We start from the raw sequence: 12,231 nt of genomic DNA, 5'->3' as shown, positions 1-12,231 counted from the left end.
GTAACCCAAACATGAAAGCTTGTAACTATCTCACAGTGATTCAATAAAATTATATATATAAAAAATTCTCATGTTCTTACATCTTTTAGAAAAACATTTTTAGTTCTTGGTCTGGTGGTTTCTTATGTTTTCTCTTACTTCGAAGCTGATAATTTCTGGGTCTTTTGACTGTAGGCAAACTATTCCATTGTTGTACTTTTGAGTCCATAAAGATTATTCATTGCCTTTTTGTATTGTTCATAGGCTTTTTATTTAGCTATCTCATCTTTTTATGTGGTATTTGGGAAGAACCAAAAACTGTCTTGCCAAATCTGCCCCAAATCATCTTAGATTTCCTCTAAATAAATCCTTTTATACATTTTTTCCTCAAAGATTCTTATGGATTACATTAGAAAGTTCCCTTAATGTGGAAACTTACATTTTTATAATATTTAGGTTTATTATAGGCAGCTTTTCTGCCCCAGGAAAAGTTATAAAGTGGTTCAACAAAATTTACAGTTGATTCAGATTCCTCAAATCACAAATTACTCCCAATTTTGGAATAAAATGTGTACTGATCTTTAGGATAAAGAAAGGATAAAAAATCCAACAGTGTCAGTAATAGCAAGCAACAATGAAAATTTTTTAAATAGTTGCAAAACATAAACACTTTTTAGTGGGTTACATGGATTAATTATTTTAAACATCATGTAAGTCTTATAAGGTAAAAGTTATTATCCTCACTCAGTCATTAGAATAAAATTCAGCCCAAGGAAGCTAAAGAGATTTCAGTCGTTACATAAAGGTAAATGGATACCAACCCAGAAACAAATAGGTGTCATTCCACTATTCTAACTACAAATAATTACATCAGGAGAAAACATTCTACAAAAATGTTTTTAGGTCAATTTTTATTTTCAAATTCTGTCATGGGACTAAAATCTGTATTTAAAAAACTCATACCAGATAGGAAAGATAGTATGAGGGTAAGGAGGGTGAGCCTTGCACAGGGCCAACCATATGGTCCCTTGAGTATGACCAGGAATGATCCCTGAGTACAGAGCCAGGAGAAAGTCCTGAGCACAGCAATTTGTAACCATCCTCACCCCGCCCCAGATAATAAAAAGAAAAAAGCTAATAATGATATTTATAGAGTTGAATGTACTCCTTGGTCATTCTTTCATGTTTTATGAGTCAAGCCAAAATGCCTGACTCACACAACTTTCTCTCCCCTTAGTTTTTCTCCACTTACACCAATAACAGAACAATGGCATCTAAGTAGGAAGGGAGTCATGGCGACCTTAATTCAGTTGATTGATCCTGAGCACCAACACAGTTCCGCCAAGTTTTCTGCAGTGTGAAAACCCGAGTTGTGCAAACCACAAGGAAATCAATGTTCTTACTTCACTAGAAACTCTGGACTGTTCCCGCATAGCTACAGGCCACTGTAACTTCAGGAAAACAACATCTTTCTGATTTGTACAAATGGGTCTTGACTTTCAGTAATGAGCTTAACTTAGACATACATGAAAAATCAGTTTCTCTCTCTCCCAAACAGAGAGATATGGGAAGCCTTCAAACCCAGAAGTTTCCTCAGAGACCTCTTGTGGTGCTTCAACTTGTTTTTTTAATGAATTTTTGATATTTGGTTGGTGGAGCACAGGGCTTACGGCTTACTCCTGGCTCTGCGCTCAAAGATCACACCTGGCAGGTTCAGAGACTATTTAGAGTACAAACCCTGGTCAGCCACGTGCGAAGCAATTGCCTTACTCACTAAACTATTAGAGGGATAGTCCCGAGGGTTTTCCACAATTTTGATTCTCCCCTCTTCACAGGCAGTTAACAGAGAAAAATTTGTTCATTCAGAGTTTTTAAGAATGTATTTCCTCAAAAAAATTCTGCCAGAATACAAACATTCACTACCTCTCAAAGGCTTTGCAATATCTATAAACTTGTTTGTGGGGATGCAGAGGTAACTGCAGATTTTCAGTTGTTTGAAGTCAGAGGCAGTTAGAGGAGACAGGGCAAACTGTACAGACTGCCACACAAAACTCCTCTGGAACTCCGCGGTGTGTATCAACAATCATGGATGTGCCAAAGATAGAGTATAGAGTTCTTGCAAGTGGTCTTAAAGAAAAGGGGGTTCTGAGTATCATTGAAGGAAGAGTGAGGTAAAGCTGTGATGTGAGTGAAATGCTGCCTAGGGAAAACATATGAAAAACATAATTTTTATTTTAAAAAGGAAGAAAGAAAGAAAGAAAGAAAGAAAGAAAGAAAGAAAGAAAGAAAGAAAGAAAGAAAGAAAGAAAGAAAGAAAGAAAGAAAGAAAGAAAGAAAGAAAGAAATGAATTTCATTCATATGTTGATTATGTTTTCTAGTAGATCACTAGACTAGAAACTGGTGTGTTTGGAAAGGAAATTGAATAAATTGTCAGGAAGAAATTAGCTAGAGGATGGGACAAAACAAATTTTTTTATCTTAAAAAAATCACCCTCCCCACATCAACGATTTCTTCTGTCAGTGTCAGTTTGTTCACCTCCCCTAAAGTGGAAACTACCTTCCCACCTGCTCTATTCCAGTGTCAGGTTATAAGGCTGAATGCCTCAGATTCAGTTATTGTTTTATCTAAATACTCCAACTCTCTCATAAAGCATAGAGACTGAGGAACAGTTGCAGATATTTATGTCCTTTGTGTACTTTGTAGTACAACATTGTTTTGTTAGATTCACCATTGTTGATTATAAGATGACTATATCAACATGGTGTCAGACATGATTGCTATTATGTAGTTCCTCTTCCCCACTGAATCAAATATCTCCTATTGCTCTAGTTTGACATTAGCAGTGCTCATGGAGAGTAATAAGCCAGTTCCTGATCCCATTTTTATGAAAGTGTAGGAGTGAAATAACATCCCTCCTATCTGATGCACCCTTGAAATCCAGCCTAAGTGCTTCATTAAAGTCCACCAACGGAATAGTTCTTCACAAAGGCCAGAACATGATTCACGTGTTTTCTCCATGGTTGTTAATGCCAGGAAGACACTAGTTAGGCAAATCAGACCATTTCATGAGGGTGCAAGGGTGCAATTGGAGTAGTGTCTGAAAATGCCAAGAGTCAGTAACAAACAACAGGCACACCCACTTTTCATGAGTTTTAGCCTATATATGCTCAAACATCTCCTTGCCTTTCACTGTAGACATTTGTAAATCCCTGTGCATACCAGGTCCTTGGTTTATATTAATTTTTTTCTATAAAATGATAATCTTTATCTATTTGAAGACTCCTTATAATTATGTATACAAAGTATGCAATATATAGTCTATCACAAATGATAATAAACACTTTTTAAAATACCATCTCCTAAATATACTATATGGTTTTTCTAAGACATATAATTGTGAAATTTTATTTTTTCAAGGGACACTTCCAATATAAGTGTGTCTCTAAAGCCAACTAACTATATGTGAAGCTAGAAATACTAACCAAAGAATGCTCTCTTTTCATTTTCCCCAGAATCCTTGGAGGCAAAAGCAATATAAGTAATGGAGACACACAGATATGGGCAAGATCCTCATTTAACAAGTCCCATGAAGGAAAACTTATTTGCAGTGTCACAGTGCTCTTCAGAGTCACCAGGACGGTGGCAAAGGGCACTTTCTTATGATTCCTTATATTACTGCATTCCTTGGTGGTCAGAACAACTTACTTTCTAAAAGGTTGACTTTCAAACATTTCTAAGTATTATAATTCACTGTTATAGAGACCGTGTTATTAGAGAAAATAAAATTATTAAGATCAAACAGGAGGTCAGGCTACATGGTATTGAACAGGTCATAACAACACAGACATTGCAGTGACCTGACCTTCCTACTACAAATGAAAACCAAGTACAAGTTTTTTTCTGTCATAGTAATATTATTTGATTCTCTAAAGATGGTTTTTACATCATTAAGGATTCAAAATTTCTAGTAAACATTGGTAACATTCTTAAATTGAATCTTTACCTTCTATGAGGAAAATGACATCCAGGTTGCTACTGGGGACTCCTAGGTATGAAAGGCACATATTGACTGACAATTGGTAAAAGAAAATACTCGAGATTCAAAGCATCGCTTGATAAATATTTGGTCATCTAATACATGCTTCACATGGTGAGACAAAATAAGTGATAGATTCAGAATATGCTTTTAATGGAGCTGTGGAGAGAAAGGAACTACTGTTGGTGAGAATGTCAACTGGTTTATCTTCTCTTAACAGTATGGAGACCACAAAACAATAAGAATTGAGCTTTGATATACTCAGCAATTTCACTTCTTGACATCTGTACCAAGAGTCCAAAACCATTATTTTGAAAAGACTATAAACATAGTAACAACAATGGGCCTAATCCGCCTGACACCGAAAGAGCCCCCAATATGGCAGTGTTAAGAAGGATGAGCTTATTGTTCCATATGAATTTCGTGAATGTTCACTCCATTTCTTTGAAGATGGACGATTCTCAAAAAATTAGAAATTGAGCTCCTAGTTGACCCAGCAATACCACTCCTGGGAACATATCCTGGAAAGGCAGAAAGGTATAGTAGAAATGATATCTGCATTTCTATGTTCATTATAGCACTGTTTACAATAGCCAAAATCTGGAAAAAAAACAGAGTGCCCAAAAACAGATGACTGGTTAAAGAAATTTTGGTACATCTACACAATGGAATACTATGCAGATGTTAGAAAATATGAAGTCATGAAATTTGTATATAAGTGGATCTACATGGAAAGTATCATGTTAAGTGAAATGAGTCAGAAAGAGAGGGACAGAAAGACTGCACTCATCTGTGGAATATAAAATAACATAGTGGGAGACTAACACCCAAGAGTTGTAGAGATAAGGATTAGGAGGTCTGCCCCACAGCTTGGAAACTGGCTTCACATGCTGGGGGAAAAGACAGCTCAGATAGAGAAGGAAACACCAAGTAGAGGATATCGGGAAGATGCGAGCTGAAAGTAGACTATAGACCGAACATGATGGCCACTCAATACTTCTATTGCAAACTACAACACCCAAAAGGAGAGAGAACAAAGGGGAATGCCCTGCCATAGAGGCAGAGAGGGTGATGGAGGATGGGGTGGGGGTGGTGAGAGGGACACTGGGATCACTGGTGGAGGTGAATGGGCACTGGTGGAGGGATGGTTAAATGATCACTGTATGAGTAAAATGCAAACACAAAAGTTCATAAGTTTGTAACAGTACATCACAGTGATTCTCTAATAAATATTTTTTTAAAAAGAAGGATGAGCAAGGAGAGGCTGATAAAATATCAGGGATGAACTAGACTGCCAAAACAAAGAAAGAGTAAAATGACTGTCTGTGCTTTCAATGCACATATGCTGTCATCGGAAGCATACATTGAGGACCTGATGGTGCAAGCACAGAAGATCAAGTATGACATCATTGGTCTGACTGAAACGAGAAGGCATCAATGACATTACCCATTCTTGTAATGCAACAACAGAAGGGTTGGTGGCGTCGGTGGCGTCGGTGGTGTTGGTGGCATTGGTGTCCTTGTCAACACAAACTTAGCCGTGAGCATTGATTCATTTGAATGCCTAACAACCGAAATCAGATGATTACGCTTGAATAGATGTGGCTCACTGCCAGCAGTTTCTATCTTTGCATCTACGCACCAACATCCAATTATGATGAAGAAGAAATTGAGAAGTTCTACATGGAGCTGGAGAAGTTCTATAAAGAAGACCATACCTCCTACAAGATCATTGTCGGTGATTTTAATGCCAAGATAGGACCAAGAAGGTCACCCAGAGAACTCCACATTGGGACTCATGGCCTACAATGGAACAATCAGGGTGAGAGACTGTCTGAGTTTATCATGTCGACCAAGACCATCCATGGTAACTCAGAGTTCCAGAAGGCCAAATCTAAACATTGAACATGGGAGTCTCCCGGTGGACAGCTCCACAACAACATTGACAACGTCATATTCAATAGAAGGTTTTGCCTGACTGATGTCGCTATTGCCCTAAAATTCCAAATGGGATCGGACCACCGTCTCCTTGTGCAAAATTCTACTTCACAGAGTGGGGATAAAGGTATGCAAAGTTTAAGTTTAAGAAAAGAACTCCCAGAATGACCACCAACTGGGAGCTCTTTGGCACTATTGTGGCAATTGGGAAGATGCTGTCATTGACAACATCAACAAGGAATACGATCAACTTGTTCAGCACCTCCATGACTGCACAAAGAATGCCAAGAGTGGGAAAGCCACAAACAGATGCCTGTTTTCGGAAACTCTCAACGTGGTTTGGGACGTGCCTCAGACAACCACAGGCTAATGTCCGAGCTCGCAAAGCTGTATAGAGAAGTGATAAAAGAGAAGAGCAACAGTGTTGGCCAATGTAGCATAAGCTGGGAAAAGTATTCGCAAAGCTCACTTGTCCTTCCCCAACTACAAGACCAAGGTGACTGCCCTCTGATGTCCTGATGGATCTATCACATCTTCCAGAAGGGCAATGGAGAGGATTATTCATGACTTCTATGCGGATCTCTTTGACAGCCATGTCCACCTGTTCATCATTTTGTTGGTACGCATACAGCACCTGGTCCAGACAAGGTCAGTTCCGAACACCTGAAGAATCTGCTACCAGTACCCATCAATGCACTGGCTCAGCTCTTCACATGCTACCTGTCCGTATGCAAGATTCCATCTCAATGGAAAACCAACAGGACTGTTCCATTGTACAAGAAGGGAGACATCCACAACATCGGCAACTGTCGCCCAATCTGCCTGTTGTCCATAGTTTACAAGTTGTTTACTCGAGTCATCCTGAATAGAATAGGCAGAACACTAGAAGAAGGATAACCATGTGAGCAAGCCAGGTTCTGAAAAGGATTCAGCACAATCAACCACATCCACACAGTAACAAAGCTCATCAGAGTTTCATAAGAGTTCAAGATGCCCCTCTGTCTAACGTTCATGGATTTAAAGAAGGCCTTTGATTGTGTTGAGACTGAAGCAGTCATCGAAGCCCTAGCCAAACAGGGTGTTCAAACTCAGTACATCAAGATCCTCTGCAAGCTGTATTATGGATTCACCACCAGGATCTCACTATTCTACATGGAAGTGATCATTGATGTAAAGAGAGGGGTCGGGCAGGGTGATACCATTTCATCGAAACTCTTCAGTGCCATCCTCGAGAAGGTCATGTGACAACTGGAATGGGAAGGAATAGTAGTGAAGATAGACGGTCATCAAGTACACCACCTTCACTTCACATTCTCATAACACAAAGTGGCACAAAAGCTAGCCGACTTTGACCACAAGTGTGGAAATATCGGACTGCAGCTGAATCTCAGCAAAACAATGTTCATGTAAAAGGAACTAGTCCCTGACATTCCATTTGCTCTCAATGGAACAAACATCTCCGAATGCAGCAGCTATATGTACCTGGGTCAATAACACAACATGAGGAACGACTTGGTGCCAGAACTGTGCAGGAGGAAGAGAGCAGCATGGAATGCCTTCAAGAGCATCGAAGAAGTGGTTAATAGGACAAAAAAATCTCTGGCTCCGGGCACATCTTTTCAACTCCACCATTCTTCCTTCACTAACAGACTCCTCAGAGACCTGGGCCCTATAAAAACAGGATGAGAATGCTATTCGGGTATCCTAAAGAGGAATCAAAAGAGCTATGCTTGGAGTTTCACTCTAGTGAGAGAAGGAATCTGGAGTGCCAACCTCCGTTGAAGATCAAGAATCAGGGACGCTGTCTCATTTGCCAAGGGATCAAAAATCAGATGGGCCAGACACGTAATGAGATTCAGAGATGACTGCTGGACTAGAGTTGTTACTAACTGGATTCCACTGGACATCAAAAGACCATGTGGCCACCCACCTATGAGATGGTCAGACTTCTTCATCAAAACCCTGAATGAATGGTTTGAGGCTCTTTGTGTTCCTGGAGTGAGCAGATACCATTGGGCTACACTACCATGCGACAGGGATGAACGGAGACTGGGACGAACTGGCGCCCGCTCAAGCAAATTGAAGTCAACAGGATGACAAGTGAAGTGTTAGGAGACAGTAGAGCCTTGAGAAAAATATTTCCATGATATGTGATCAGATGATAATAGTTTAAATTTTAGAAAAAATGGATTTTTTAATTGATCTTATAAATAGTGGAGTCAAGGTCATCTTTCAAACAGCAAAAATGAATCAGATAAGTGAAATATAGTATAGTCTCAAGGAGGGCCTAGGAGATTGCTCCATGGCTAAAGCAGGTGTGAGACCGAGTTCAGTCCCCACTGCCATCACATGCACTGAGTACAGTGCAAGCAGTTCATTTGTTGTGCCCGAAAGCTCTGCTGTCTTTGATTCCCAGTGTCACAAACTATTTCCAGCTTCACTGCAGCCAGGTGTGTGTGAGAATCACAACAAAGTACGTAACCAGGCAAGCATCACAGCCAAAATGATCTGGAAGTACAGTGGCCAAACCCCATCCCTGTAAGCATATGTGTAAGTGCACCAACCACTCCCCGTAAGCATGACCACCAGAATGTGTTTAAGCACAAGTAAAGGAGTGTAACCCTAGTCTCACTGAACCAAAGTGTGTGAGCACTACAACCTGATATGTATCATCATCCCCTCAGCAAGAGCCACAACTAAATGTACAAGCACCACAACAAGTGTATATAAAATCTCATTTATCACAGCACATCAACAGAGGTAAGGGAAGGGTGGGGAGGGGCAGGGAGGAAGAGCAAATTCAAGGGTTAAGCATCTGTAAACATGAATATTGAGAGCAGGGCTTTAGTACTAATAAACCAATTAAGTGATTAGTGTCTATGTTGGAGTTCATGGACCTAGAAAGGAAAAAATAAAACAAAATATAAGGGAAGGCTGATTTATGATAAGGTTCAACGAAAAATAAAGTGCCAAGATCACATCCTAGTGTTTTATAAAGTCAATATTTGATGGAAGGTGTTTGACTGGGTGGTTAATGAACAAACCTCAAATTCTGAGTCTGGCTAACTGGGGCATTGATAGGTAGTAAATGATAGCCAGTAATTCACAAACACCCTCAAAATGGCTTAGTTGTCATGAGCCTACACAAAATTGAAACTATAGTCACTGAAGTTCAGTTCATTTAATTCAATAAATCCAATTAAAAACATCAAACTAGCTAGGCTAATGTGGGAGGCACAGTTAACTTTTGGATTTCTTTTTCCTGATAGTTTTTTTTTAATTATTATTATTTTAAACCTGATAGTTTTTGATGCTACAGAGATATAAATTCATGAATGCAGAAAGATAAAATCATATTCTGATTTATGGGATACACTATCCTTTCCTACAGTTTTTCCTTCTACAGAAAAGGTTGTAGGCTGAGCTGGCTATCCTTTTTAATGAATATGCACTTGCTAATATTTGCTATGACTGAAAAGTAAAAGAGGATTTCCCTTGACCTGTATGTAACCTTTCCTAAACACAAGATATTTATACTTTGGCAGTTTTGCATACCTTCACTACTCTTGTTTTGTTTCTGTGCCACACCCAGCAAGTGCTTATAGCTTATTCCTGGCTCTGCATTTAGGGATCACTCCTGGTGAGTTCAGGAGACCATATACGGTGCTGGGGATTGAACCCAGGTTGGCTGCATACAAGTCAAGCACCTACCCACTGTACTATCCCTCCAGCCCATAACTAGTCTTCTTAATTGCTATCATTTCTTCTGTTTTCCTGCTCGTGTTTTTAAACCTGCTCTTGCCATCATAATTTTGACTCAAATATCCCATATTAGCTCTCCCTTAAGCACAAGCACACAGAAATCAGAACAGCCACTAGAGAACAACACAGATATGATGGATGGCAATACCAGACAGGGATAAGAAATAGGAAGATGCACAATATAATACTACTGTAAAAATCATAGCTTTGAATTCTATGCTTTGTGTTATTTTCAAGTGCTGTGTTATAAAGATTTGATATTTCCTAGCTTTTGCATTTTTATCTTTTGAGCATTTTCATATGAAAGTGACTGGAAGCACTCTTTGCCTTCCAAGAATAGATTACATTATTAATATTTTAAAACTTGCTGCATAGTTCCAGGTTTATGTAGCCATGTCAGTATATATTCCTGGAATAATTCTTTTTGTGTAGTTATTGTGCCTTTGCTCCCAGTTTGAAATTGCAGTTTGGGAAGATGTAAAAACTATGAAGGTGCTGCCACCTTGAGGATCTCTGCAGCCCACTTAGAAATTTACCTTCATCAAGCAAGCAGACTAGTGGTGGTATTTAATTCTATAAAGAAACCGAACCAAATTATATTTTTAGATATAAATTATATATATATATATCCTTTACCAAGCTTTATTGAACGTTGCATCACTAAAGGTGTCTCTTATTGAATCCTGGATTCAGGGAGGTGGCAAAATGGCACTGGCAAATTTGGGGATCTGATTTCCCAAAACTGCCACTCTACCCCCCCTGATTCTGCAATGGCTCCAGGCAGAGGACTCCTCCACTGGAGCTGTCCCTCTCCATGGCCAAAGCGAGAGTATTAGCAATGAACTGCAAACATTCTTCCTTGGTCATGCCTTCCCGGTCGGTAGCATCAACATAGCCATAGATATAGGCTCTCCCAGAGCCCCCAATGGCAAAGGGCTGCTGTACCATCATACTCCCCATGGGCACTGAGTATATACCTGACCTCCTTCTTAGTGATCCCGGCCTGCAATGATGATTCCTGCCATCAGATCTTCTCGGTATCAGTAACACATCTCCTTAAAGAGGCTAGCTGCTGTGTGTACTAAAGCAGACTCATACAGTTCAATGCTGTGGAAACCAGGCTGGTAAGTGATCGCATCAGTGACTGCATGGGTACCAGCTGCTGAGCCAGAGCGGCAGCAGAAAAGTCCATCATGAATAGATGTCAGCTTGTCAGTCACTCGATTGGCGATGTAGGACCCAGTGGTTGTTCTGGAGTTGGTCCCCGTCAAACTGCATCTCCATGGTAGTTGTTCCTGTGGAGACTTCCTGGCTTTCCCAGTCAGGGGTAAAGGCCCTCCGTCCCCAGGCAGGTTTTCCCGCTGCTTTTGGTGCAGCTTTACTACTAAGATGAACCATCTTCCTCATCCAAATTATATTTTTAAAAGAATAAGGAGGCAAAAATTTTGATAGCTAGTATCACTATTTTTGCCTCCTTATTTATAAATTTTTTAATTTTATTTTATTTTTATAAAGTAGTTATACAATATTTGATTACATTCGATATTTGTGAATATAATGTGAATAAATATACACTTATTACTCTTTAACCATAATTTTTGGCATTAGGGGCTTGGAATTATAAGAACATTACCAACAATTTCCTGTTTTCCTCAATTCAATTTCTCATGAATAAAATAAAATGATTGAAGCAGCGAGGATTTTTTTGATAGAATAGAATTTACATAAAAAAGAATTAGTAACTTAAAATACAGAAATGATCACTGAAAAAAAATTATAAAACCCTAACTTCTCTAACTCTTCCAAATGCTGTCAGGATTTTTTTAAGATAAACAATCTAATTGGGACAACAGAGCTCTAAATAGTGCTTCCTCAGAGTTAGGACTAAATGAAATCCCATTCCTTAATTTATAATAAGGGGCAGGTGGTTATCAAATTCATGATTTGACAAACTACAGATGAAAAGACAATGCAAAGAAAGGTGTTCTTTATTGACCGGGCTGTATTTGGTGAGCTTTACTTCTATGTACACTACATTGACATATTCTTTTAAATCAATCTATTTAAATATTAAACTTATTTAAGGGATTTTATTTTTAATTCTTGGCTTTCTGAAACATATTTCATTATCTCCATCAGAGGTTTCAAAAATCTTTCAACAGCCTCTGGAGAAATCTGTCTTTTTAAGCCTATGAATAGGAAGCACCGCATTAATTACTCTCAGGGCCACCCCCCACAGTGGTGTATCACCCCCTAGGGAGATCCCGAAACACTGCTGAGTTTTGCCTGATCTCCATGAATCTTTCAGCAAGGGATGGACCCAAGTGCCTGTGCCCAGCAACAGAGACCAAGAATCGAACTTCTGAGACCAAGACTCTGAGCACTTCAATGGGGCAGAAGTAGACACATTTTTTTTCAATATAAAAGTTTAATTTCCCAAGCAGAGATGAAATTTCATCTGCTTTGCATTCAGTCTAGTTTTATAACTTGAGAGAACTTGGCACAGCAACTTTCA

General features: G+C 39.2%; 1 pseudogene; it reads right to left on the bottom strand.

The window, feature by feature from the left end:
• Window positions 1-10,405: 10,405 nt before the first annotated feature.
• LOC101551106 (proteasome subunit beta type-6-like) lies at window positions 10,406-11,114 on the bottom strand (annotated as a pseudogene).
• Window positions 11,115-12,231: the final 1,117 nt, after the last annotated feature.

This window comes from Sorex araneus, chromosome 4 (assembly GCF_027595985.1).
Source record: "Sorex araneus isolate mSorAra2 chromosome 4, mSorAra2.pri, whole genome shotgun sequence".
Lineage (NCBI taxonomy): Eukaryota > Metazoa > Chordata > Mammalia > Eulipotyphla > Soricidae > Sorex > Sorex araneus.
The sequence above is the reverse complement of the archived record's forward strand: the minus strand, read 5'-3'. Positions and strand labels throughout refer to the sequence as shown.